We start from the raw sequence: 27,711 nt of genomic DNA, 5'->3' as shown, positions 1-27,711 counted from the left end.
AGGACAGGGGCAGGGGCCATGTGCTGCCAGAGCAGGGGGCAGGGGCCAAGTGCTGCCAGAGCAGGGGGCAGGGGCAGGTGCTGCCAGGGTAGGGGCAGGGTCAGGGGCCAGGGGCTGCCAGAGCAGGGGGCAGGGGCTGCCAGAGCAGGGGGTAGGGGCAGGGGCCAGGTGCTGCCAGAGCAGGGGCCAGGTGCTGCCAGAGCAGGGGGCAGGGGCCAGGTGCTGCCAGAGCAGGGGGCAGGGGCCAGGTGCTGCCAGAGCAGGGGGCAAGGGCAGGGGGCAGGGGCAGGTGCTGCCAGAGCAGAGGGTAGGGGCAGAGGCCAGGTGCTGCCAGAGCAGGGGGCAAGGGCAGGGGGCAGGGGCAGGTGCTGCCAGAGCAGGGGGTAGGGGCAGGGTCAGGGGCCAGGGGCTGCCAGAGCAGGGGGCAGGGGCTGCCAGAGCAGGGGACAGAGGCAGGGGCCAGGGGCTGCCAGAGCAGGGGGCAGGGGCCAGGGTCTGCCAGATCAGGGGGCAGGGGCCAGGGTCTGCCAGATCAGGGGGCAGGGACAGGGGCCAGGTGCTGCCAGAGCAGGGGCCAGGTGCTGCCAGAGCAGGGGGCAGGGGCTGCCAGAGCAGGGGACAGGGGCAGGGGCCAGGGGCTGCCAGAGCAGGGGACAGGGGCAGATGCTGCCAGAGCAGGGGGCAGGGACAGGGGCCAGGGGCTACCAGAGCAAGGGCCAGGGGCTGCCAGAGCAGGGGACAGGGGCAGGGGCCAGGGGCTGCCAGAGCAGGGGGCAGGGGCCAGGGGCTGCCAGAGCAGGGGACAGGAACAGGGGCCAGGGGCTGCTAGAGCAGGGGCCAGGGGCTGCCAGAGCAGGGGGCAGGAGCCAGGGGCTGCCAGAGCAGGGGGTAGGGGCAGGGACCAGCTGCTGCCAGAGCAGGGGCCTGGGGCAGGGGCCAGGTGCTGCCAGAGCAGGGGGCAGGGGCCAGGTGCTGCCAGAGCAGGGGACAGGGGCAGAGGCCAGGTGCTGCCAGAGCAGGGGGTAGGGGCAGTGTCCAGGTGTTGCCAAAGCAGGGGGTAGGGGCAGGGGCCAGGTGCTGCCAGAGCAGGGGACAGGGGCAGGGGCCAGGTGCTGCCAGAGCAGAGGACAGGGGCAGGGGCCAGGTGCTGCCAGAGCAGGGGGCAGGGACAGGGGCCAGGTGCTGCCAGAGCAGGGGCCAGGTGCTGCCAGAGCAGGGGGCAGGGGCTGCCAGAGCAGGGGACAGGGATAGGGGCAGGGGCCAGGGGCTGCCAGAGCAGGGGACAGGGGCAGATGCTGCCAGAGCAGGGGGCAGGGACAGGGGCCAGGGGCTGCCAGAGCAGGGGCCAGGGGCTGCCAGAGCAGGGGACAGGGGCAGGGGCCAGGTGCTGCCAGAGCAGGGGGCAGGGGCCAGGGGCTGCCAGAGCAGGGGACAGGAACAGGGGCCAGGGGCTGCTAGAGCAGGGGCCAGGGGCTGCCAGAGCAGGGGGCAGGGGCCAGGGGCTGCCAGAGCAGGGGGTAGGGGCAGGGACCAGCTGCTGCCAGAGCAGGGGCCTGGGGCAGGGGCCAGGTGCTGCCAGAGCAGGGGGCAGGGGCCAGGTGCTGCCAGAGCAGGGGACAGGGGCAGAGGCCAGGTGCTGCCAGAGCAGGGGGTAGGGGCAGTGTCCAGGTGTTGCCAAAGCAGGGGGTAGGGGCAGGGGCCAGGTGCTGCCAGAGCAGGGGACAGGGGCAGGAGCCAGGTGCTGCCAGAGCAGAGGACAGGGGCAGGGGCCAGGTGCTGCCAGAGCAGGGGGCAGGGGCCAAGTGCTGCCAGAGCAGGGGGCAGGGGCAGGTGCTGCCAGGGTAGGGTCAGGGGCCAGGGGCTGCCAGAGCAGGGGGCAGGGGCTGGGGCCAGGGGCTGCCAGAGCAGGGGGCAGGGGCCAGGGGTTGCCAGATCAGGGGGCAGGGGCAGATGCTGCCAGAGCAGGGGGCAGGGACAGGGGCCAGGTGCTGCCAGAGCAGGGGGCAGGGGCAGTGTCCAGGTGTTGCCAAAGAAGGGGGTAGGGGCAGGGGCCAGGTGCTGCCAGAGCAGGGGGTAAGGGCAGGGGCCATTTTCTGCCAGAGCAGGGGGTAAGGGCAGGGGCCAGGTGCTGCCAGAGCAGGGGGCAGGGGCCAGGTGCTGCCAGAGCAGGGGGCAGGGGCAGGGGCCAGGTGCTGCTGGAGCGGAGGGCAGGGATAGGTCTGACTACCTGACGGACAGCTCTGGTGACCATATTGGTTGTCAGCTTTCCTAGTGGTTATGGAGGGGCTCCTGGCATCACATCAGGATTACCTTGGGCACCAACAGAGCCAGTGCCAAGTGATCCTGGATGCAGTGGCTCCTTCTTGTAGTGGCCATCTGCTGAAAGGCCAGAGAGCCCCAAATAGAGGCAGCGTGGGCCAATGAAGACCACCCGGCGGCCCCAGCGCTACAGATATAAATACATACACATTTGATATCTAGAATTCCCTCTGTAGTAAAGACATCGGCCCCCAAGGATCAGGAATCCAGGGCTGATAATGACACGTTCCTATCCTTGACTATAAGCCCATTACTTGTGGGGCGCTGGCACTGCAGGGGTTAAGCGGCATGGATTTATTTGGCTGCGGATCCTGTATCCTGTCTCTGTGACATCTCCATTCTATGATAGAAAACAGTCCTGTAGTGTCCTGAATAGAAGGATGGGGGGACAGGAAGCCCCCGGGGGACAGGTGGGGGCGCTGAATACAGACACTAATAGGGAGGACACCAGTCCCAGCACCGGAAAGGGTTAACCTAGGTAATCTGTATTCTGTCTGCGTCCAAAGAGCTCGTAACATTCAATCCTACAGGAAATTGGGTCATAATTTACTTCTACTACTGTACAACCCAGACACAAATCACATCTATCCACCCACCCACTTACCCACCAATCCACCCATCCATCTACCCACCCATCCATCCATCTATCCACCCACCCACTTACCCAACAATCCACCCATCCATCTACCCACCCATCCATCCATCTATCCACCCACCCACTTACCCAACAATCCACCCATCCATCTATCCACCCACCCACTTACCCACCAATCCACCCATCCATCTACCCACCCATCCATCTATCCACCCACCCACTTACCCACCAATCCACCCATCCATCTACCCACCCATCCATCCATCCACCCACCCACTTACCTACCAATCCACCCATCCATCTATCCACCCACCCACTTACCCACCAATCCACCCATCCATCTACCCACCCATCCATCCATCTATCCACCCACCCACTTACCCACCAATCCTCCCATCTATCCACCAATCCACCTATCTACCCACCCATCCATCCACCCATCCACCCACCCATCCACCTACCCATCCACTTATCCATCCACCCAACTACCATTCCATCCATCCACCTACCCATCTACCCCTCCATCCACCCACCTACCCATCCATCCACCCATCTACCATCCATCCACCCACTTACCCATCCACCTACCCATCCATCCACCCACCCACCAACCCATCCACTTATCTATCCATCCACCCACCTACCCATCCACTTATCCATCCACCCACCTACCCATCCACTTATCCATCCACCCAACTACCCATCCATCCACCCACCTATCCATCCATTCAATCATCCATCCATCCATCCATCCACTTATCCATCCACCCACCTACCCATCCACTTATCCATCCACTCACCCATTCACTCACCCACCAATCCACCCATCTACCCACCCATCCACCCACCTACCCATCCATCCACTCGCCAACCCATCCATCCACCCACCAACCCATCCACTTATCCATCCACCCATCTACCCATCCATCCACCTACCTACCAATCCACCCACCCATCCATCCATCCACCCACTCACCTATCCAAGCTACCCACCCACCTACCGATCCACCTACCCATCCATCCACCCAACTACCCATCCATCCACCTACCCATCCACTTATCCATTCACCCACCTACCCATCCACTTATCCATCCACCCAACTACCCATCCATCCACCCACCTATCCATCCATTCAATCATCCATCCATCCACCCACCTACCCATCCACTTATCCATCCACTCACCCATTCACTCACCCACCAATCCACCCATCTACCCACCCATCCACCCACCTACCCATCCATCCACCCACCTACCCATCCATCCACTCACCAACCCATCCACTTATCCATCCACCCATCCATCCACCCACTCACCTATCCAAGCTACCCACCCACCTACCGATCCACCCACCCATCCATCCACCCATCTATCCACCCATTCACCCACACATCCATCCGCCCACCTGCCAATTAATTCACCCAATAATCTATTTATCCATCCACCTATCCATCCACCCAGTCACCTATCCAACCTGCCTGCCCACCCATCTATCTATCCATCCACCCACCCACCTACACACCCACCCATCCAATCAGATAAAAATCACTAATCCATCCACCCACCCATGCATCCATTTACCCATCCACCCATCTATGCACCCACCCACTAACGTACCCACCTACCCATCAACCCATTCATCTTCCACCTGAACAGGTACAACTAGCCCATGCAGGACCCCACCTCCACCAGGCTGGAGTGCAGTGGAGGTCTGTGCCCGGGACTGATCCAGCCGCGGCCCATCCATCTGCACCATCAGGAGCCGCTCTCGTCTCACCAGTCCATAAAACCTTAGAACAACCGGTCTTCAGAATGGTATTTCTTGGCCCAGTCTTAACATTTCCACTTCTGTGTTTTGTTCAATGGTGCTCGGGTGAGAAATCTCTTTTTCTGGTACAAAGCACCAAATCTTCAGCTCAGTCATAGTTACATAATAAAATTCTGTCTACCGGCGGCCACCACTAGAGGGCGCTCACTGCATAGGAGTTTCTACTGCTCCCATTAACCTCCATAATAAATCTATTTGTAGTGAGCTCCCCCTAGTGGCAGCAGGGAGAATGACATGGCTTCTCATGAAAGGATCAGAAGTCATTTTCCAGGACATATTCTATCTACTCTGCCTGCGGCCCCATGACGACACCACCTAGGTGCTGCGGCTGCTATTGAGCTAAGGGGTTAAACATCTGGGATCAGAGCAATCTGTAAATGAATGTCACTTACATACCATGACATCAGTGGCCCCTCCCAAAGCGTAATCATGTGTATCACGTGTCTGATTTATGGGAAAAAAAGTCCAGAAAGAGAAGAACTTGATTCCCAGGTGAAGGTTCAGTCCAGACAGATGGAGAAGAGGAAAGTAATTTATGGATGATGTCGCCACCTGGTGGAAGAATATTAGAGTGCAAGCGGAAGCCTGAAAATGAAGTCATTGTCACTTGGAATACGATATGACGCGTGTTCTTTACCAAAGGAGCAACCGATCTGTCACCTTCAATATCAAATATCTGCAGCTTTCTGTTTTTATCTTATGTACATGAAGTGTAATCATTATATGATAAAATGTTCTGCGTTTTTTAACGGACTTTGTGCTTCAGATTCAAAATTTCGGCGTATTGTCAGTGATGTGACTGTATAAATCTCTATATAGTGAGCTCCCTCTAGTGGTGGCTGTATAAATCTGTATGTAGTGAGCTCCCTCTAGTGGTGCATGTATAAATCTGTATGTAGTGAGCTCCCTCTAGTGGTGGCTGTATAAATCTGTAGGTAGTGATCTCCCTCTAGTGGTGGATGTATAAATCTGTATGTAGTGAGCTCCCCCTGGTGGTGGCTGTATAAATCTGTATGTAGTGAGCTCCCTCTAGTGGTGGCTGTATAAATCTGTATGTAGTGAGCTCCCCCTGGTGGTGGCTGTATAAATCTGTATGTAGTGAGCTCCCTATAGTGGTGTCTGTATAAATCTGTATGTAGTGAGCTCCCCCTAGTGGTGACTGTATAAATCTGTATGTAGTGAGCTCCCTCTAGTGGTGGCTGTATAAATCTGTAGGTAGTGAGCTCCCTCTAGTGGTGGCTGTATAAATCTGTATGTAGTGATCTCCCTCTAGTGGCGGCTGTATAAATCTGTAGGTAGTGAGCTCTCTCTAGTGGTGACTGTATAAATCTGTAGGTAGTGATCTCCCTCTAGTGGTGGCTGTATAAATCTGTATGTAGTGATCTCCCTCTAGTGGCGGCTGTATAAATCTGTATGTAGTGAGTTCCCTCTAGTGGTGGCTGTATAAATCTGTAGGTAGTGAGCTCTCTCTAGTGGTGACTGTATAAATCTGTAGGTAGTGAGCTCCCTCTAGTGGTAGCTATATAAATCTGTAGGTAGTGAGCTCCCTCTAGTGGTGGCTGTATAAATCTGCATGTAGTGAGCTCCCTTTAGTGGTGGCTGTATAAATCTGTAGGTAGTGAGCTCCCTCTAGTGGTGGCTGTATAAATCTGTATGTGGTGAGCTCCCTCTAGTGGCGGCTGTATAAATCTGCATGTAGTGAGCTCCCTCTAGTGGCGGCTGTATAAATCTGCATGTAGTGAGCTCCCTCTAGTGGTGACTGTATAAATCTGTATGTAGTGAGCTCCCCCTAGTGGTGGATGTATAAATCTGTATGTAGTGAGCTCCCTCTAGTGGTGGCTGTATAAATCTGTAGGTAGTGAGTTCCCTCTAGTGGTGACTGTATAAATCTGTATGTAGTGAGCTCCCTCTAGTGGTGACTGTATAAATCTGTATGTAGTGCGCTCCCTCTAGTGGCGGCTGTATAAATCTGCATGTAGTGAGCTCCCTCTAGTGGTGACTGTATAAATCTGTATGTAGTGAGCTCCCTCTAGTGGCGGCTGTATAAATCTGTATGTAGTGAGCTCCCTCTAGTGGTGGCTGTATAAATCTGTATGTAGTGAGCTCCCTCTAGTGGTGACTGTATAAATCTGTATGTAGTGAGCTCCCTCTAGTGGCGGCTGTATAAATCTGCATGTAGTGAGCTCCCTTTAGTGGTGGCTGTATAAATCTGTATGTAGTGAGCTCCCTCTAGTGGCGGCTGTATAAATCTGTATGTAGGGAGCTCCCTCTAGTGGTGGCTGTATAAATCTGTATGTAGTGAGCTCCCTCTAGTGGTGGCTGTATAAATCTGTATGTAGTGATCTCCCTCTAGTGGTGGCTGTATAAATCTGTAGGTAGTGAGCTCCCTCTAGTGGCGGCTGTATAAATCTGTATGTAGTGAGCTCCCTCTAGTGGTGGCTGTATAAATCTGCATGTAGTGAGCTCCCTCTAGTGGTGACTGTATAAATCTGTATGTAGTGATCTCCCTCTAGTGGTGGCTGTATAAATCTGTATGTAGTGAGCTCCCTCTAGTGGTAGCTGTATAAATCTGTATGTAGTGATCTCCCTCTAGTGGTGGCTGTACAAATCTGTAGGTAGTGAACTCCCTCTAGTGGTGACTGTATAAATCTGTATGTAGTGATCTCCCTCTAGTGGTGGCTGTATAAATCTGTATGTAGTGAGCTCCCTCTAGTGGTGGATGTATAAATCTGTATGTAGTGAGCTCCCTCTAGTGGTGGCTGTATAAATCTGTATGTAGTGAGCTCCCTCTAGTGGTGGCTGTATAAATCTGTATGTAGTGAGCTCCCTCTAGTGGTGGCTGTATAAATCTGTATGTAGTGAGCTCCCTCTAGTGGCGGCTGTATAAATCTGTATGTAGTGAGCTCCCTCTAGTGGTGGCTGTATAAATCTGTATGTAGTGAGCTCCCTCTAGTGGTGGCTGTATAAATCTGTATGTAGTGAGCTCCCTCTAGTGGCGGCTGTATAAATCTGTATGTAGTGAGCTCCCTCTAGTGGTGGCTGTATAAATCTGTAGGTAGTGAGCTCCCTCTAGTGGTGGCTGTATAAATCTATATGTAGTGAGCTCCCTCTAGTGGTGGCTGTATAAATCTGTATGTAGTGAGCTCCCCCTAGTGGTGGCTGTATAAATCTGTATGTAGTGAGCTCCGTCTAGTGGTGGCTGTATAAATCTGTATGTAGTGAGCTTCCTCTAGTGGTGGCTGTATAAATCTGTATGTAGTGAGCTCCCTCTAGTGGTGGCTGTATAAATCTGTATGTAGTGAGCTCCCTATAGTGGTGTCTGTATAAATCTGTATGTAGTGAGCTCCCTCTAGTGGTAGCTGTATAAATCTGTATGTAGTGAGCTCCCTCTAGTGGTGGCTGTATAAATCTGTATGTAGTGAGCTCCCCCTAGTGGTGGCTGTATAAATCTGTATGTAGTAAGCTCCCTCTAGTGGCGGCTGTATAAATCTGTATGTAGTGAGCTTCCTCTAGTGGTGGCTGTATAAATCTGTATGTAGTGAGCTCCCTCTAGTGGTGACTGTATAAATCTGTATGTAGTGAGCTCCCTCTAGTGCTGGCTGTATAAATCTGTATGTAGTGAGCTTCCTCTAGTGGTGGCTGTATAAATCTGTATGTAGTGAGCTTCCTCTAGTGGTGACTGTATAAATCTGTATATAGTGAGCTCCCTCTAGTGGTGACTGTATATATCTGTATGTATTGAGCTCCCTCTAGTGGTGGCTGTATAAATCTGTATGTAGTGAGCTCCCTCTAGTGGTGACTGTATATATCTGTATGTATTGAGCTCCCTCTAGTGGTGACTGTATAAATCTGTATGTAGTGAGCTCCCTCTAGTGGTGGCTGTATAAATCTGTATGTAGTGAGCTCCCTCTAGTGGTGTCTGTATAAATCTGTATGTAGTGAGCACCCTCTAGTGGCGGCTGTATAAATCTGTATGTAGTGAGCTTCCTCTAGTGGTGGCTGTATAAATCTGTATGTAGTGAGCTCCCTCTAGTGGTGGCTGTATAAATCTGTATGTAGTGAGCTCCCTCTAGTGGTGGCTGTATAAATCTGTATGTAGTGAGCTCCCTCTAGTGGTGGCTGTATAAATCTGTATGTAGTGAGCTCCCTCTAGTGGTGGCTGTATAAATCTGTATGTAGTGATCTCCCTCTAGTGGTGGCTGTATAAATCTGTATGTAGTGAGCTCCTCTAGTGGTGGCTGTATAAATCTGTATGTAGTGAGCTCCCTCTAGTGGTGGCTGTATAAATCTGTATGTAGTGAGCTCCCTCTAGTGGTGGCTGTATAAATCTGTATGTAGTGAGCTACTCTAGTGGTGGCTGTATAAATCTGTATGTAGTGAGCTCCCTCTAGTGTTGGCTGTATAAATCTGTATGTAGTGAGCTCCATCTAGTGGTGACTGTATAAATCTGTATGTAGTGAGCTCCCTCTAGTGCTGGCTGTATAAATCTGTATGTAGTGAGCTTCCTCTAGTGGTGGCTGTATAAATCTGTATGTAGTGAGCTTCCTCTAGTGGTGACTGTATAAATCTGTATATAGTGAGCTCCCTCTAGTGGTGACTGTATATATCTGTATGTATTGAGCTCCCTCTAGTGGTGGCTGTATAAATCTGTATGTAGTGAGCTCCCTCTAGTGGTGACTGTATATATCTGTATGTATTGAGCTCCCTCTAGTGGTGACTGTATAAATCTGTATGTAGTGAGCTCCCTCTAGTGGTGGCTGTATAAATCTGTATGTAGTGAGCACCCTCTAGTGGCGGCTGTATAAATCTGTATGTAGTGAGCTTCCTCTAGTGGTGGCTGTATAAATCTGTATGTAGTGAGCTCCCTCTAGTGGTGGCTGTATAAATCTGTATGTAGTGAGCTCCCTCTAGTGGTGGCTGTATAAATCTGTATGTAGTGAGCTCCCTCTAGTGGTGGCTGTATAAATCTGTATGTAGTGAGCTCCCTCTAGTGGTGGCTGTATAAATCTGTATGTAGTGATCTCCCTCTAGTGGTGGCTGTATAAATCTGTATGTAGTGAGCTCCTCTAGTGGTGGCTGTATAAATCTGTATGTAGTGAGCTCCCTCTAGTGGTGGCTGTATAAATCTGTATGTAGTGAGCTCCCTCTAGTGGTGGCTGTATAAATCTGTATGTAGTGAGCTACTCTAGTGGTGGCTGTATAAATCTGTATGTAGTGAGCTCCCTCTAGTGTTGGCTGTATAAATCTGTATGTAGTGAGCTCCATCTAGTGGTGACTGTATAAATCTGTATGTAGTGAGCGCCCTCTAGTGGTGGCTGTATAAATCTGTATGTAGTGAGCTCCCTCTAGTGGTGACTGTATAAATCTGTATGTAGTGAGTTCCCTCTAGTGGTGGCTGTATAAAGCTGTATGTAGTGAGCTCCCTCTAGTGGTGACTGTATAAATCTGTATGTAGTGAGCTCCCTCTAGTGGTGACTGTATAAATCTGTAGGTAGTGAGCTCCCTCTAGTGGTGACTGTATAAATCTGTATGTAGTGAGCTCCCTCTAGTGGTGGCTGTATAAATCTGTATGTAGGGAGCTCCCTCTAGTGGTGGCTGTATAAATCTGTATATAGTGAGCTCCCTTTAGTGGTGGCTGTATAAATCTGTATGTAGTGAGCTCCCTCTAGTGGTAGCTGTATAAATCTGTATGTAGTGAGCTCCATCTAGTGGTGACTGTATAAATCTGTATGTAGTGAGCTCCCTCCAGTGGTGGATGTATAAATCTGTATGTAATGAGCGCCCTCTAGTGGTGGCTGTATAAATCTGTATGTAGTGAGCTCCCTCTAGTGGTAGCTGTATAAATCTGCATGTAGTGAGTTCCCCCTAGTGGTGACTGTATAAATCTGTATGTAGTGAGCTCCCTCTAGTGGTGACTGTATAAATCTGTATGTAGTGAGCTCCCTCTAGTGGTGGCTGTATAAATCTGTATGTAGTGAGCTCTCTCTAGTGGTGGCTGTATAAATCTGTATGTAGTGTGCTCTTTCTAGTGGTGACTGTATAAATCTGTATATAGTGAGCTCCCCCTAGTGGTGGCTGTATAAATCTGTATGTAGTGAGCTCCCTCTAGTGGTGGCTGTATAAATCTGTATGTAGTGAGCTCCCCCTAGTGGTGACTGTATAAATCTGTATGTAGTGAGCTCCCCCTAGTGGTGACTGTATAAATCTGTATGTAGTGAGCTCCCTTTCTTGGTGGCTGTATAAATCTGTATATAGTGAGCTCCCTCTAGTGGTGGATGTATAAATCTGTATGTAGTGAGCTCCCTTTCTTGGTGGCTGTATAAATCTGTATGTAGTGAGCTCCCTCTAGTGGTGGCTGTATAAATCTGTATGTAGTGAGCTCCCTCTAGTGGTGACTGTATAAATCTGTATGTAGTGAGCTCCCCCTAGTGGTGACTGTATAAATCTGTATGTAGTGAGCTCCCTTTCTTGGTGGCTGTATAAATCTGTATATAGTGAGCTCCCTCTAGTGGTGGATGTATAAATCTGTATATAGTGAGTTCCCTCTAGTGGTGGCTGTATAAATCTGTATGTAGTGAGCTCCCTCTAGTGGTGGCTGTATAAATCTGTATGTAATGAGCTCCCTCTAGTGGTCGCTGTATATATCTGTATGTAGTGAGCTCCCTCTAGTGGTGGCTGTATAAATCTGTATGTAGTGAGTTCCCTCTAGTGGTGTCTGTATAAATCTGTATGTAGTGAGCTCCCTCTAGTGGTGGCTGTATAAATCTGTATGTAGTGAGCTCCCTCTAGTGGTGACTGTATAAATCTGTATGTAGTGAGCTCCCCCTAGTGGTGACTGTATAAATCTGTATGTAGTGAGCTCCCTTTCTTGGTGGCTGTATAAATCTGTATATAGTGAGCTCCCTCTAGTGGTGGATGTATAAATCTGTATATAGTGAGTTCCCTCTAGTGGTGGCTGTATCAATCTGTATGTAGTGAGCTCCCTCTAGTGGTGGCTGTATAAATCTGTATGTAATGAGCTCCCTCTAGTGGTCGCTGTATATATCTGTATGTAGTGAGCTCCCTCTAGTGGTGGCTGTATAAATCTGTATGTAATGAGCTCCCTCTAGTGGTTGCTGTATATATCTGTATGTAGTGAGCTCCCTCTAGTGGTGACTGTATAAATCTGTATGTAGTGAGCTCCCTCTAGTGGTGGCTGTATAAATCTGTATGTAGTGAGCTCCCTCTAGTGGTGGCTGTATAAATCTGTATGTAGTGAGCTCCCTCTAGTGGTGGTTGTATAAATCTGTATGTAGTGAGTTCCCTCTAGTGGTGGCTGTATAAATCTGTATGTAGTGAGCTCCCTCTAGTGGTGGTTGTATAAATCTGTATGTAGTGAGCTCCCTCTAGTGGTGGCTGTATAAATCTGTATGCAGTGAGCTCCCTCTAGTGGTGGCTGTATAAATCTGTATGTAGTGAGCTCCCTCTAGTGGTGGCTGTATAAATCTGTATGTAGTGAGCTCCCTCTAGTGGTAGCTGTATAAATCTGTATGTAGTGAGCTCCTTCTAGTGGTGACTGTATAAATCTGTATGTAGTGAGTTCCCTCCAGTGGTGGCTGTATAAATCTGTATGTAGTGAGCGCCCTCTAGTGGTGGATGTATAAATCTGTATGTAGGGAGCTCCCTCTAGTGGTGGCTGTATAAATCTGTATGTAGTGAGCTCCCTCTAGTGGTAGCTGTATAAATCTGCATGTAGTGAGCTCCCTCTAGTGGTGGCTGTATAAATCTGTATGTAGTGAGCTCCCTCTAGTGGTGGCTGTATAAATCTGTATGTAGTGAGCTCCCTCTAGTGGTGGCTGTATAAATCTGTATGTAGTGAGCTCTCTCTAGTGGTGGCTGTATAAATCTGTATGTAGTGAGCTCCCCCTAGTGGTGACTGTATAAATCTGTATGTAGTGAGCTCCCTTTCTTGGTGGCTGTATAAATCTGTATATAGTGAGCTCCCTCTAGTGGTGGCTGTATAAATCTGTATATAGTGAGTTCCCTCTAGTGGTGGATGTATAAATCTGTATATAGTGAGTTCCCTCTAGTGGTGGATGTATAAATCTGTATGTAGTGAGTTCCCTCTAGTGGTAGCTGTATAAATCTGTATGTAGTGAGCTCCCTCTAGTGGTGGCTGTATAAATCTGTATGTAATGAGCTCCCTCTAGTGGTGGCTGTATAAATCTGTATGTAGTGAGCTCCCTCTAGTGGTCGCTGTATATATCTGTATGTAGTGAGCTCCCTCTAGTGGTGGTTGTATAAATCTGTATGTAGTGAGCTCCCTCTAGTGGTGGCTGTATAAATCTGTATGTAGTGAGCTCCCTCTAGTGGTGACTGTATAAATCTGTATGTAGTGAGCTCCCTCTAGTGGAGGATGTATAAATCTGTATGTAGTGAGCTCCCTCTAGTGGTGGCTGTATAAATCTGTATGTAGTGAGCTCCCTCTAGTGGAGGATGTATAAATCTGTATGTAGTGAGCTCCCTCTAGTGGTGGCTGTATAAATCTGTATGTAGTGAGCTCTCTCTAGTGGTAGCTGTATAAATCTGTATGTAATGAGCTCCCTCTAGTGGTGACTGTATAAATCTGTATGTAGTGAGTTCCCTCTAGTGGTGGTTGTATAAATCTGTATGTAGTGAGCTCCCTCTAGTGGTGGCTGTATAAATCTGTATGCAGTGAGCTCCCTCTAGTGGTGGCTGTATAAATCTGTATGTAGTGAGCTCCCTCTAGTGGTGGCTGTATAAATCTGTATGTAGTGAGCTCTTTCTAGTGGTGACTGTATAAATCTGTATATAGTGAGCTCCCCCTAGTGGTGACTGTATAAATCTGTATGTAGTGAGCTCCCTTTCTTGGTGGCTGTATAAATCTGTATATAGTGAGCTCCCTCTAGTGGTGGCTGTATAAATCTGTATGTAGTGAGCTCCCTCTAGTGGTGGCTGTATAAATCTGTATGTAGTGAGCTCCCTCTAGTGGTGGCTGTATAAATCTGTATGTAGTGAGCTCTCTCTAGTGGTGGCTGTATAAATCTGTATGTAGTGAGCTCCCCCTAGTGGTGACTGTATAAATCTGTATGTAGTGAGCTCCCTTTCTTGGTGGCTGTATAAATCTGTATATAGTGAGCTCCCTCTAGTGGTGGCTGTATAAATCTGTATATAGTGAGTTCCCTCTAGTGGTGGATGTATAAATCTGTATATAGTGAGTTCCCTCTAGTGGTGGATGTATAAATCTGTATGTAGTGAGTTCCCTCTAGTGGTAGCTGTATAAATCTGTATGTAGTGAGCTCCCTCTAGTGGTGGCTGTATAAATCTGTATGTAATGAGCTCCCTCTAGTGGTGGCTGTATAAATCTGTATGTAGTGAGCTCCCTCTAGTGGTCGCTGTATATATCTGTATGTAGTGAGCTCCCTCTAGTGGTGGTTGTATAAATCTGTATGTAGTGAGCTCCCTCTAGTGGTGGCTGTATAAATCTGTATGTAGTGAGCTCCCTCTAGTGGTGACTGTATAAATCTGTATGTAGTGAGCTCCCTCTAGTGGAGGATGTATAAATCTGTATGTAGTGAGCTCCCTCTAGTGGTGGCTGTATAAATCTGTATGTAGTGAGCTCCCTCTAGTGGAGGATGTATAAATCTGTATGTAGTGAGCTCCCTCTAGTGGTGGCTGTATAAATCTGTATGTAGTGAGCTCTCTCTAGTGGTAGCTGTATAAATCTGTATGTAATGAGCTCCCTCTAGTGGTGACTGTATAAATCTGTATGTAGTGAGTTCCCTCTAGTGGTGGTTGTATAAATCTGTATGTAGTGAGCTCCCTCTAGTGGTGGCTGTATAAATCTGTATGCAGTGAGCTCCCTCTAGTGGTGGCTGTATAAATCTGTATGTAGTGAGCTCCCTCTAGTGGTGGCTGTATAAATCTGTATGTAGTGAGCTCTTTCTAGTGGTGACTGTATAAATCTGTATATAGTGAGCTCCCCCTAGTGGTGACTGTATAAATCTGTATGTAGTGAGCTCCCTTTCTTGGTGGCTGTATAAATCTGTATATAGTGAGCTCCCTCTAGTGGTGGCTGTATAAATCTGTATATAGTGAGTTCCCTCTAGTGGTGGATGTATAAATCTGTATATAGTGAGTTCCCTCTAGTGGTGGATGTATAAATCTGTATGTAGTGAGTTCCCTCTAGTGGTAGCTGTATAAATCTGTATGTAGTGAGCTCCCTCTAGTGGTGGCTGTATAAATCTGTATGTAATGAGCTCCCTCTAGTGGTGGCTGTATAAATCTGTATGTAGTGAGCTCCCTCTAGTGGTCGCTGTATATATCTGTATGTAGTGAGCTCCCTCTAGTGGTGGTTGTATAAATCTGTATGTAGTGAGTTCCCTCTAGTGGTGGCTGTATAAATCTGTATGTAGTGAGCTCCCTCTAGTGGTGGTTGTATAAATCTGTATGTAGTGAGCTCCCTCTAGTGGTGGCTGTATAAATCTGTATGTAGTGAGCTCCCTCTAGTGGTGACTGTATAAATCTGTATGTAGTGAGCTCCCTCTAGTGGAGGATGTATAAATCTGTATGTAGTGAGCTCCCTCTAGTGGTGGCTGTATAAATCTGTATGTAGTGAGCTCCCTCTAGTGGAGGATGTATAAATCTGTATGTAGTGAGCTCCCTCTAGTGGAGGATGTATAAATCTGTATGTAGTGAGCTCCCTCTAGTGGTGGCTGTATAAATCTGTATGTAGTGAGCTCTCTCTAGTGGTAGCTGTATAAATCTGTATGTAATGAGCTCCCACTAGTGGTGACTGTATAAATCTGTATGTAGTGAGTTCCCTCTAGTGGTGGTTGTATAAATCTGTATGTAGTGAGCTCCCTCTAGTGGTGGCTGTATAAATCTGTATGCAGTGAGCTCCCTCTAGTGGTGGCTGTATAAATCTGTATGTAGTGAGCTCCCTCTAGTGGTGGCTGTATAAATCTGTATGTAGTGAGCTCCCTCTAGTGGTGGATGTATAAATCTGTATGTAGTGAGCTCCCTCTAGTGGTAGCTGTATAAATCTGTATGTAGTGAGCCCCCTCTAGTGGAGGCTGTATAAATCTGTATGTAGTGAGCTCCCTCTACTGGTGGCTGTATAAATCTGTATGTAGTGAGCTCCCTCTAGTGGTGGCTGTATAAATCTGTATGTAGTGAACTCCCTCTAGTGGAGGCTGTATAAATCTGTATGTAGTGAGCTCCCTCTAGTGGTGGCTGTATAAATCTGTATGTAGTGAGCTCCCTCTAGTGGAGGCTGTATAAATCTGTATGTAGTGAGCTCCCTCTAGTGGTGGCTGTATAAATCTGTATGTAGTGAACTCCCTCTAGTGGAGGCTGTATAAATCTGTATGTAGTGATCTCCCTCTAGTGGTGGCTGTATAATCTGTATGTAGTGAGCTCCCTCTAGTGGTGGCTGTATAAATCTGTATGTACTGAGCTCCCTCTAGTGGTGGCTGTATAACTCTGTATGTAGTGAGCCCCCTCTAGTGGTGACTGTATAAATCTGTATGTAATGAGCTCCCTCTAGTGGTGGCTGTATAAATCTGTATGTAGTGATCTCCCTCTAGTGGTGGCTGTATATATCTGTATGTAGTGAGCTCCCTCTAGTGGTGGCTGTATAACTCTGTATGTAGTGAGCCCCCTCTAGTGGTGACTGTATAAATCTGTATGTAGTGAGCTCCCTCTAGTGGTGGCTGTATAAATCAGTATGTAGTGAGCTCCCTCTAGTGGTGGCTGTATAAATCTGTATGTAGTGATCTCCCTCTAGTGGTGGCTGTATAAATCTGTATGTAGTGATCTCCCTCTAGTGGTGGCTGTATATATCTGTATGTAGTGATCTCCCCCTAGTGGTGGCTGTATAAATCTGTATGTAATGAACTCCCTCTAGTGGTGGGTGTATAAATCTGTATGTACTGAGCTCCCTCTAGTGGTGGCTGTATAAATCTGTATGTAGTGAGCTCCCTCTAGTGGTGGCTGTATAAATCTGTATGTACTGAGCTCCCTCTAGTGGTGGCTGTATAACTCTGTATGTAGTGAGCCCCCTCTAGTGCTGACTGTATAAATCTGTATGTAGTGAGCTCCCTCTACTGGTGGCTGTATAAATCTGTATGTAGTGAGCTCCCTCTAGTGGTGGCTGTATAAATCTGTATGTACTGAGCTCCCTCTAGTGGTGGCTGTATAAATCTGTATGTAGTGAGCTCCCTCTAGTGGTGACTGTATAAATCTGTATGTAGTGAGCTCCCTCTAGTGGTGGCTGTATAAATCTGTATGTACTGAGCTCCCTCTAGTGGTGGCTGTATAAATCTGTATGTAGTGAGCTCCCTCTAGTGGTGGCTGTATAATCTGTATGTAGTGAGCTCCCTCTAGTGGTGGCTGTATTAATCTGTATGTAGTGAGCTCCCTCTAGTGGTGGCTGTATAAATCTGTATGTAGTGAGCTCCCTCTAGTGGTGGCTGTATAAATCTGTATGTAGTGAGCTCCCTCTAGTGGTGACTGTATAAATCTGTATGTAGTGAGCTTCCTCTAGTGGTGACTGTATAAATCTGTATGTAGTGAGCTCCCTCTAGTGGTGGCTGTATAACTCTGTATGTAGTGAGCCCCCTCTAGTGGTGACTGTATAAATCTGTATGTAGTGAGCTTCCTCTAGTGGTGACTGTATAAATCTGTATGTAGTGAGCTCCCTCTAGTGGTGGCTGTATAACTCTGTATGTAGTGAGCTCCCTCTACTGGTGGCTGTATAAATCTGTATGTAGTGAGCTCCCTCTAGTGGTGGCTGTATAAATCTGTATGTACTGAGCTCCCTCTAGTGGTGGCTGTATAAATCTGTATGTAGTGAGCTCCCTCTAGTGGTGGCTGTATAAATCTGTATGTAGTGAGCTCCCTCTAGTGGTGGCTGTATAACTGTATGTAGTGAGCCCCCTCTAGTGGTGACTGTATAAATCTGTATGTAGTGAGCTCCCTCTACTGGTGGCTGTATAAATCTGTATGTAGTGAGCTCCCTCTAGTGGTGGCTGTATAAAGCTGTATGTAGTGAGCTCCCTCTAGTGGTGACTGTATAAATCTGTATGTAGTGAGCTCCCTCTAGTGGTGGCTGTATAAATCTGTATGTACTGAGCTCCCTGTAGTGGTGGCTGTATAAATCTGTATGTAGTGAGCTCCCTCTAGTGGTGACTGTATAAATCTGTATGTAGTGAGCTTCCTCTACTGGTGGCTGTATAAATCTGTATGTAGTGAGCTCCCTCTAGTGGTGACTGTATAAATCTGTATGTAGTGAGCTCCCTCTAGTGGTGGCTGTATAAATCTGTATGTAGTGAGCTTCCTCTAGTGGTAGCTGTATAAATCTGTATGTAGTGAGCTCCCTCTAGTGGTGACTGTATAAATCTGTATGTAGTGAGCTCCCTCTAGTGGTGACTGTATAAATCTGTATGTAGTGAGTTCCCCCTAGTGGTGACTGTATAAATCTGTATGTAGTGAGCTCCCTCTAGTGGTGACTGTATAAATCTGTATGTAGTGAGCTCCCTCTAGTGGTGGATGTATAAATCTATATGTAGTGAGCTCCCTCTAGTGGTGGCTGTATATATCTGTATGTAGTGAGCTCCCTCTAGTGGTGACTGTATAAATCTGTATGTAGTGAGCTCCCTCTAGTGGTGGCTGTATAAATCTGCATGTAGTGAGCTCCCTCTAGTGGTGGCTGTATAAATCTGCATGTAGTGAGCTCCCTCTAGTGATGGCTGTATAAATCTGTATGTAGTGAGCTCCCTCTAGTGGTGACTGTATAAATCTGTATGTAGTGAGCTCCCTCTAGTGGTGGCTGTATAAATCTGTATGTAGTGATCTCCCTCTAGTGGTGACTGTATAAATCTGTATGTAGTGAGCTCCCTCTAGTGGTGGCTGTATAAATCTGTATGTAGTGAGCTCCCTCTAGTGGTGACTGTATAAATCTGTATGTAGTGAGCTCCCTCTAGTGGTGACTGTATAAATCTGTATGTAGTGAGCTCCCTCTAGTGGTGGCTGTATAAATCTGTATGTAGTGAGCTCCCTCTAGTGGTGACTGTATAAATCTGTATGTAGTGAGCTCCCTCTAGTGGTGACTGTATAAATCTGTATGTAGTGAGCTCCCTCTAGTGGTGGCTGTATAAATCTGTATGTAGTGAGCTCCCTCTAGTGGTGACTGTATAAATCTGTATGTAGTGAGCTTCCTCTAGTGGTGACTGTATAAATCTGCATGTAGTGAGCTCCCTCTAGTGTTGGCTGTATAAATCTGTATGTAGTGAGCTCCCTCTAGTGGTGGCTGTATAAATCTGTATGTAGTGATCTCCCTCTAGTGGTGACTGTATAAATCTGTATGTAGTGAGCTCCCTCTAGTGGTGGCTGTATAAATCTGTATGTAGTGAGCTCCCTCTAGTGGTGGCTGTATAAATCTGTATGTAGTGAGTTCCCTCTAGTGGTGGCTGTATAAATCTGTATGTAGTGAGCTCCCTCTAGTGGTGGTTGTATAAATCTGTATGTAGTGAGCTCCCTCTAGTGGTAGCTGTATAAATCTGTATGTAGTGAGCTCCCCCTAGTGGTGGCTGTATAAATCTGTATGTAGTGAGCTCCCTCTAGTGGTGGCTGTATAAATCTGTATATAGTGAGCTCCCTCTAGTGGTGGCTGTATAAATCTGTATGTAGTGAGTTCCTTCTAGTGGTGGCTGTATAAATCTGTATGTAGTGAGCTCCCTCTAGTGGTGGCTGTATAAATCTGTATGTAGTGAGCTCCCTCTAGTGGTGACTGTATAAATCTGCATGTAGTGAGCTTCCTCTAGTGGTGGCTGTATAAATCTGTATGTAGTGAGCTCCCTCTAGTGGTGACTATATAAATCTGTATGTAGTGAGCTCCCTCTAGTGGTGGCTGTATAAATCTGTATGTAGTGAGCTCCCTCTAGTGGTGGCTGTATAAATCTGTATGTAGTGAGCTCCCTCTAGTGGTGGCTGTATAAATCTGTATGTAGTGAGCTCCCTCTAGTGGTGACTGTATAAATCTGTATGTAGTGAGCTCCCTCTAGTGGTGGCTGTATAAATCTGTATGTAGTGAGCTCCCTCTAGTGGTGGTTGTATAAATCTGTATGTAGTGAGCTCCCTCTAGTGGTGGCTGTATAAATCTGTATGTAGTGAGCTCCCTCTAGTGGTGGCTGTATAAATCTGTATGTAGTGAGCTCCCTCTAGTGGTGGCTGTATAAATCTGTATGTAGTGAGCTCCCTCTAGTGGTGGCTGTATAAATCTGTATGTAGTGAACTCCCCAAATTAATATTGTGGTTAAATTGCAGCCAATCAGATCTGAGCTGTGCATGTCAGTCCATATATTTGGTATGAGCGCCCTCTGCTGTCTTTGCTCTGCATCCTCATGGTTCTGACCGAGTTCTGATGCAATCCTTGTGTAATCAGGGGCTGCAGTTCTTCGGCTTTGACACTAGAGGGCGCCCCATAGTGGTGTTCCGCTGATTTGTGGCGTCATGGTGTGATTACACGGTGCATAGTACTGATATAATACGCCAGCACGAGTCGTATTCACAGACGGAACGTTCATCCCCCATCGGCTTTATTCGCGTCTGACAGCGACAATTTCCTATTCTTGTCCATGACTAATCAAAATGACTTAACCACGGCGCCCTCTACTGGCACAGAGGAGAACTGGCCCGGAAAATGAATGAAAACTTCTGCAACTTTCTACTTTTCACCAATTTCAAGATCTCTGCTTACTGTCAATGAATGGGAACATTCTTCATGACATTTAAATCCCCTAACGACCTAATACTGTACTCCGAGGAGAGGGTTTGTTACAATGTATCAGCGCAGGCAGGCATGGATTGACCACAGCTATAGCCAACTGGGTGGAGTCTCAAAGGAAAAGTTGTATTCACTGACAACAAGCAGGAACAAAGCAAGAAAGTTTCTAAACTTTCATAAGTTGCAGAACTTTTGTGGCCTATACAGGTCGTAAAGTGGGGACCCCCCATAAGGAGACCCCCTTTGTGAGCTGGATTGGAGCAGAATACAGGGACCCCGCTTGTTATTATCAGCGGGGTGTATAATCATGCACACACATATTACAGCTCTGCGGTGACATGCTGCACTCCCACCACGCTTATCACACCCGGGCGCGGGCGCGCCTATAGCCGTAAAAAGGGTTAAAGATTTACTAAATACTGGTCAATGTGTGGACAAAATATTAAGAGCAGGGCAAAAGTCTATGGGGGCCACACGTGTGCGATAGCGTCCGCCTACAGCGATGCCTCCTACACATATGCATGCTCAGCTCAGGAGAGCGTGCATGTGTACTCATCGGGAACAAGCAGCTGATCTGTGCTGAAACCAAAGGGCCAGGGATTAATATTCCAACATGCCCGATCCTTCTACCCCCCCCCCCCATATCTGCCCCCGTACACATTAGGTGGTCCGGCTCATCTGACTCTTGTGCATGGGCACCTTTAGGGTTGTGTTCTCATTAGCACTGTGGCCCCATATACTGTATAATGCCTAATCATGCAGTATGATGCCCCCACAGTGCCCCTTATACATTATGAAGCCCCCACGGTGACCCTCATATATTATGACCCCCAAATACTCCTCATACAGTATGATGCCCCCACAGTGCCCCTTATACATTATGAAGCCCCCACAGTGACCCTCATATATTATGACCCCCAAATACTCCTCATACAGTATGATGCCCCCACAGTGTCCCTTATACATTATGAAGCCCCCACAGTGACCCTCATATATTATGACCCCCAAATACTCCTCATACAGTATGATGCCCCCACAGTGCCCCTTATACATTATGAAGCCCCCACAGTGACCCTCATATATTATGACCCCCAAATACTCCTCATACAGTATGATGCCCCCACAGTGCCCCTTATACATTATGAAGCCCCCAAAGTGACCCTCATATATTATGACCCCCAAATATTCCTCATACAGTATGATGCCCCCACAGTGCCCCTTATAAATTATGAAGCCCCCACAGTGACCCTCATATATTATGACCCCCAAATACTCCACATACAGTATGATGCCCCCACAGTGCCCCTTATAAATTATGAAGCCCCCACAGTGACCCTCATATGTTATGACCCCCAAATACTCCTCATACAGTATGATGTCCCCACAGTGCCCCTTATACATTATGAATTCCCCACAGTGACCCTCATGTATTATGACCCCCAAATACTCCTCATACAGTATGATGCCCCCTATGTGATATGATTCCCCTATAGAGCCCCTCATACTTATATTGCCTCACAGTGCCCCCTCAGATATTTTGATGACACTACAGTATGATACCTTCATAGTGTCCCTCACACAGTGTAACGCCCCTCATATATCATGATAATCCCACAGTGCACCTCTTACATTATGATGCCCCATGGTACCCCTCGTACATTACAATGCCCCCCACAGTACCCCTCATACATTATGCTGTCCCCACAGTGCTCTTTATACATCACATCCTCATAGTGCCAGTCACACAGTATGAAGCCCCAACAATGTCCCTAATACAATATGGTGCCCCTCATACATTATGATGCCCTCACAGTACCCTTCATACATTATACTGTCCCTACAGTGCTCTTTATATATGATGTTCTCATAGTGCCAGTTATACAGTATGATGCCCTAACAATGCCCTCACACTTGATGAACCGCAGTGCCCCTCATACATGATGCTTCCATAGTGCCTCCCATATAGTATGATGCCCACATAGTGTCCCTCATAGAGCATAATACCCTCACAGTGCCCCTCACATATTATGATGCCCATATAGTGCCCCTCGTAAAGTATAATGCCCCCACAGTGTCCGTCACATATTATGATGCCCCCACAGTAGCCCTCATACAGTATGATACCTCACACTGCCTCTCACATATTATGATGCCCTATAGTAATCCTCACACAGTATGTTTCCCCCAAAGTGCCCCTCACTCATTATGATCCCCTCACAGTGCCCCTCACATATGATGCCCCCATGGTAACCCTCACACATTATGATGCCCCACAGTGCCCCTCATAAATTATGATTCCCATATAGTAACCCTCATACAGTATGATGCCTTCACAGAGCCCTTCACATATTATGATGCCTCCACAGTGCCCCCCCCACTCATGATGCCCTCACAGTGCCTCTCACATATTATGATGCCCCCATAGTAACCCTCATACAGTATGTTGCTCCCATAGTGCCCCTTCACAAAGAATGATCTGAGCAGGTTTATGACGGTCTTTGCTGTGTGAGGCTCGGCACAGCAGGCGCCTTCTGGTGATGTCATTATGCCTCCTGGTGATGTCATTGTGCCTCCTGGTGATGTCATTGTGCCTCCTGGTGATGTCATTGTGCTTCCTGGTGATGTCGTTGCGCCTCCTGGTGATGTCGTTGTGCCTCCTGGTGATGTCGTTGTGCCTCCTGGTGATGTCATTGTGCCTCCTGGTGATGTCATTGTGCCTCCTGGTGATGTCGTTGCGCCTCCTGGTGATGTCGTTGCGCCTCCTGGTGATGTCGTTGTGCCTCCTGGTGATGTCGTTGTGCCTCCTGGTGATGTCATTGTGCCTCCTGGTGATGTTGTTGCGCCTGCTGGTGATGTCGTTGTGCCTCCTGGTGATGTCGTTGTGCCTCCTGGTGATGTCGTTGTGCCTCCTGGTGATGTCGTTGTGCCTCCTGGTGATGTCGTTGTGCCTCCTGGTGATGTCGTTGTGCCTCCTGGTGATGTCGTTGTGCATCCTGGTGATGTCGTTGTGCCTCCTGGTGATGTCGTTGCGCCTCCTGGTGATGTCGTTGCGCCTCCTGGTGATGTCGTTGTGCCTCCTGGTGATGTCATTGTGCCTCCTGGTGATGTCATTGTGCCTCCTGGTGATGTCGTTGTGCCTCCTGGTGATGTCGTTGTGCCTCCTGGTGATGTCGTTGCGCCTCCTGGTGATGTCGTTGTGCCTCCTGGTGATGTCATTGTGCATCCTGGTGATGTCATTGTGCCTCCTGGTGATGTCGTTGCGCCTCCTGGTGATGTCGTTGTGCCTCCTGGTGATGTCATTGTGCATCCTGGTGATGTCATTGTGCCTCCTGGTGATGTCGCTGTGCCTCCTGGTGATGTCATTGTGCCTCCTGGTGATGTCATTGCGCCTCCCGGTGATGTTGTTGTGCCTCCCGGTGATGTTGTTGTGCCTCCTGGTGATGTTGTTGTGCCTCCCGGTGATGTCATTGTGCCTCCTGGTGATGTCGTTGTGCCTCCTGGTGATGTTGCGCCTCCTAGTGATGTTGTTGTGCCTCCTGGTGATGTTGTTGCGCCTCCTGGTGATGTCGTTGTGCCTCCTGGTGATGTCGTTGCGCCTCCTGGTGATGTCGTTGTGCCTCCTGGTGATGTCATTGTGCATCCTGGTGATGTCATTGTGCCTCCTAGTGATGTCATTGTGCCTCCTGGTGATGTCGTTGCGCCTCCTGGTGATGTCATTGTGCCTCCTGGTGATGTCATTGTGCATCCTGGTGATGTCATTGTGCCTCCTGGTGATGTCGTTGCGCCTCCTGGTGATGTCGTTGCGCCTCCTGGTGATGTCGTTGCGCCTCCTGGTGATGTCATTGTGCATCCTGGTGATGTCATTGTGCCTCCTGGTGATGTCGTTGCGCCTCCTGGTGATGTCGTTGCGCCTCCTGGTGATGTCATTGTGCATCCTGGTGATGTCATTGTGCCTCCTGGTGATGTCGCTGTGCCTCCTGGTGATGTCATTGTGCCTCCTGGTGATGTCATTGCGCCTCCCGGTGATGTTGTTGCGCCTCCCGGTGATGTTGTTGTGCCTCCTGGTAATGTCGTTGTGCCTCCTGGTGATGTCGTTGTGCCTCCTGGTGATGTTGCGCCTCCTAGTGATGTTGTTGTGCCTCCTGGTGATGTTGTTGCGCCTCCTGGTGATGTCGTTGTGCCTCCTGGTGATGTCGTTGCGCCTCCTGGTGATGTCGTTGTGCCTCCTGGTGATGTCATTGTGTCTCCTGGTGATGTTGCGCCTCCTGGTGATGTCGTTGCGCCTCCTGGTGATGTCGTTGTGCCTCCTTGTGATGTCGTTGTGTCTTCTGGTGATGTCATTGTACCTCCTGGTGATGTCGTTGTGCCTCCTGGTGATGTCGTTGTGCCTCCTGGTGATGTCGTTGTGCCTCCTGGTGATGTCGTTGTGCCTCCTGGTGATGTTGCGCCTCCTGGTGATGTTGTTGTGCCTCCTGGTGATGTTGCGCCTCCTGGTGATGTCGTTGTGCCTCCTGGTGATGTCGTTGTGCTTCCTGGTGATGTTGCGCCTCCTGGTGATGTTGTTGTGACTCCTGGTGATGTCATTGCGCCTCCTGGTGATGTCATTGTGCCTCCTGGTGATGTCGTTGTGCCTCCTGGTGATGTTGCGCCTCCTGGTGATGTTGTTGTGACTCCTGGTGATGTCATTGCGCCTCCTGGTGATGTCATTGTGCCTCCTGGTGATGTCGTTGTGCCTCCTGGTGATGTTGCGCCTCCTGGTGATGTTGTTGTGACTCCTGGTGATGTCATTGCGCCTCCTGGTGATGTCATTGTGCCTCCTGGTGATGTCGTTGTGCCTCCTGGTGATGTCATTGCACCTCCTGGTGATGTTGTTGTGACTCCTGGTGATGTCATTGCGCCTCCTGGTGATGTCGTTGTGCCTCCTGGTGATGTCGTTGCGCCTCCTGGTGATGTCGTTGTGCCTCCTTGTGATGTCGTTGTGTCTTCTGGTGATGTCATTGTACCTCCTGGTGATGTCGTTGTGCCTCCTGGTGATGTCGTTGTGCCTCCTGGTGATGTTGCGCCTCCTGGTGATGTTGTGCCTCCTGGTGATGTTGCGCCTCCTGGTGATGTTGTTGTGACTCCTGGTGATGTCATTGCGCCTCCTGGTGATGTCATTGCGCCTCCTGGTGATGTCGTTGTGCCTCCTGGTGATGTCGTTGTGCCTCCTTGTGATGTTGTTGTGTTTCCTGGTGACGTCATTGTACCTCCTGGTGATGTCGCTGTGCCTCCTGGTGATGTCGTTGTGCCTCCTGGTGATGTTGCGCCTCCTGGTGATGTTGTTGTGCCTGCTGGTGATGTCATTGTGCCTCCTGGTGATGTCGTTGTGCCTCCATGGGAAGGAGAAACAGATGCTACGATTACTTACTAAATGGGAAACCGCTGGGGAAATCAGACATGGAAAAAGACTTAGGCATCTTAGTGAATAAGAATCTAAATTGGAGTGCCCAGTGTCAGGCAGCAGCCACCAAAGCAAATAGGGTGATGGGATGCATTAGAAGAGGTCTGGGGGCACGAGATGAAAACATCATTCTCCCTCTGTACAAATCACTCGTCAGACCACACTTGGAGTATTGTGTGCAATTTTGGGCACCGGTGCTGAAGAAAGACATTACTGAACTTGAAAGGGTTCAGAGGCGGGCTACTAAAATAATAAATGGAATGGGTGCATTACAATACACGGAAAGGTTATCAAAATTAGGTCTATTTACTCTAGAAAAGAGAAGACTTAGGGGAGACCTAATAAATATGTACAAATATATCAGAGGACCATATAGAGATCTCTCCCATGATCTGTTTGTACCAAGGACTATGACAAGAACAAGGGGCATTCTCTTCTATTGGAGGAAAGAAAATTCCTACATCAGCATAGAAGAGGGTTCTTCACGGTAAGAGCAGTGAGGCTCTGGAACTCTCCTCCTGAGGAAGTGGTGATGGCCAACTCACTGAATGAATTTAAGAGAGGAATGGAGGCTTTTCTTGTTAGCAAAAGTATAGAAGGTTATAAATAGCATAATCTTACAGGTAGATAGAAGAGCGACCAAGATTATTAGAGGAATGGGTGGGCTGCAATACCAAGACAGGAAAAACGAAGGCTTAGGGGGGATCTAATCACAATGTATAAATATATGAGGGGACAGTACAGAGACCTTTCCAAAGATCTCTTTACACCTAGGCCTGCGACTGGAACACGGGGGCATCCGCTACGTCTTGAGGAAAGAAGGTTTAATCATAATCACAGACGAGGATTCTTTACTGTACGAGCAGTGAGACTATGGAGCTCTCTGCCGCATGATGTTGTATTGAGGGATTCACAAGTAAAATTTAAGCAGAGCCTGATCGCATTAATTGAAAAATATAATATTACCAGTTATGTATATTAGATTTTATGACAGGGTATTGATCCAGGGAACTAGTCTGATTGCCGTATGTGGAGTCAGGAAGGAATTTTTTTCCCCATTGGAGCTTATTTGACACATTGGGGTTTTTTTGCCTTCCTCTGGATCAACATGTTAGGCTACAGGTTGAACTAGATGGACTTAGAGTCTCCCTTCAACCTTAAAAACTATGAAACTATGAAACTATGAAACTCCTGGTGATGTCGTTGTGCCTCCTGGTGATGTCATTGCACCTCCTGGTGATGTCATTGTGCCTCCTGGTGATGTCATTGTGCCTCCTGGTGATGTCATTGCACCTCCTGGTGATGTCATTGTGCCTCCTGGTGATGTCATTGCACCTCCTGGTGATGTCATTGTGCCTCCTGGTGATGTTGTTGTGCCTCCTGGTGATGTCATTGTGCCTCCTGGTGATGTCATTGTGCCTCCTGGTGATGTCATTGTGCCTCCTGGTGATGTCATTGCACCTCCTGGTGATGTCATTGTGCCTCCTGGTGATGTCATTGTGCCTCCTGGTGATGTCGTTGTGCCTCCTGGTGATGTCATTGCACCTCCTGGTGATGTCATTGTGCCTCCTGGTGATGTTGTTGTGCCTCCTGGTGATGTCATTGTGCCTCCTGGTGATGTCGTTGTGCCTCCTGGTGATGTCATTGTGCCTCCTGGTAATGTCGTTGTGCCTCCTGGTGATGTCGTTGCACCTCCTGGTGATGTCATTGTGCCTCCTGGTGATGTCATTGTGCCTCCTGG

Source organism: Anomaloglossus baeobatrachus, chromosome 9, assembly GCF_048569485.1.
Source record: "Anomaloglossus baeobatrachus isolate aAnoBae1 chromosome 9, aAnoBae1.hap1, whole genome shotgun sequence".
Classification (NCBI taxonomy): Eukaryota; Metazoa; Chordata; class Amphibia; order Anura; family Aromobatidae; genus Anomaloglossus; species Anomaloglossus baeobatrachus.
Note: the sequence above shows the minus strand (reverse complement) of the source record.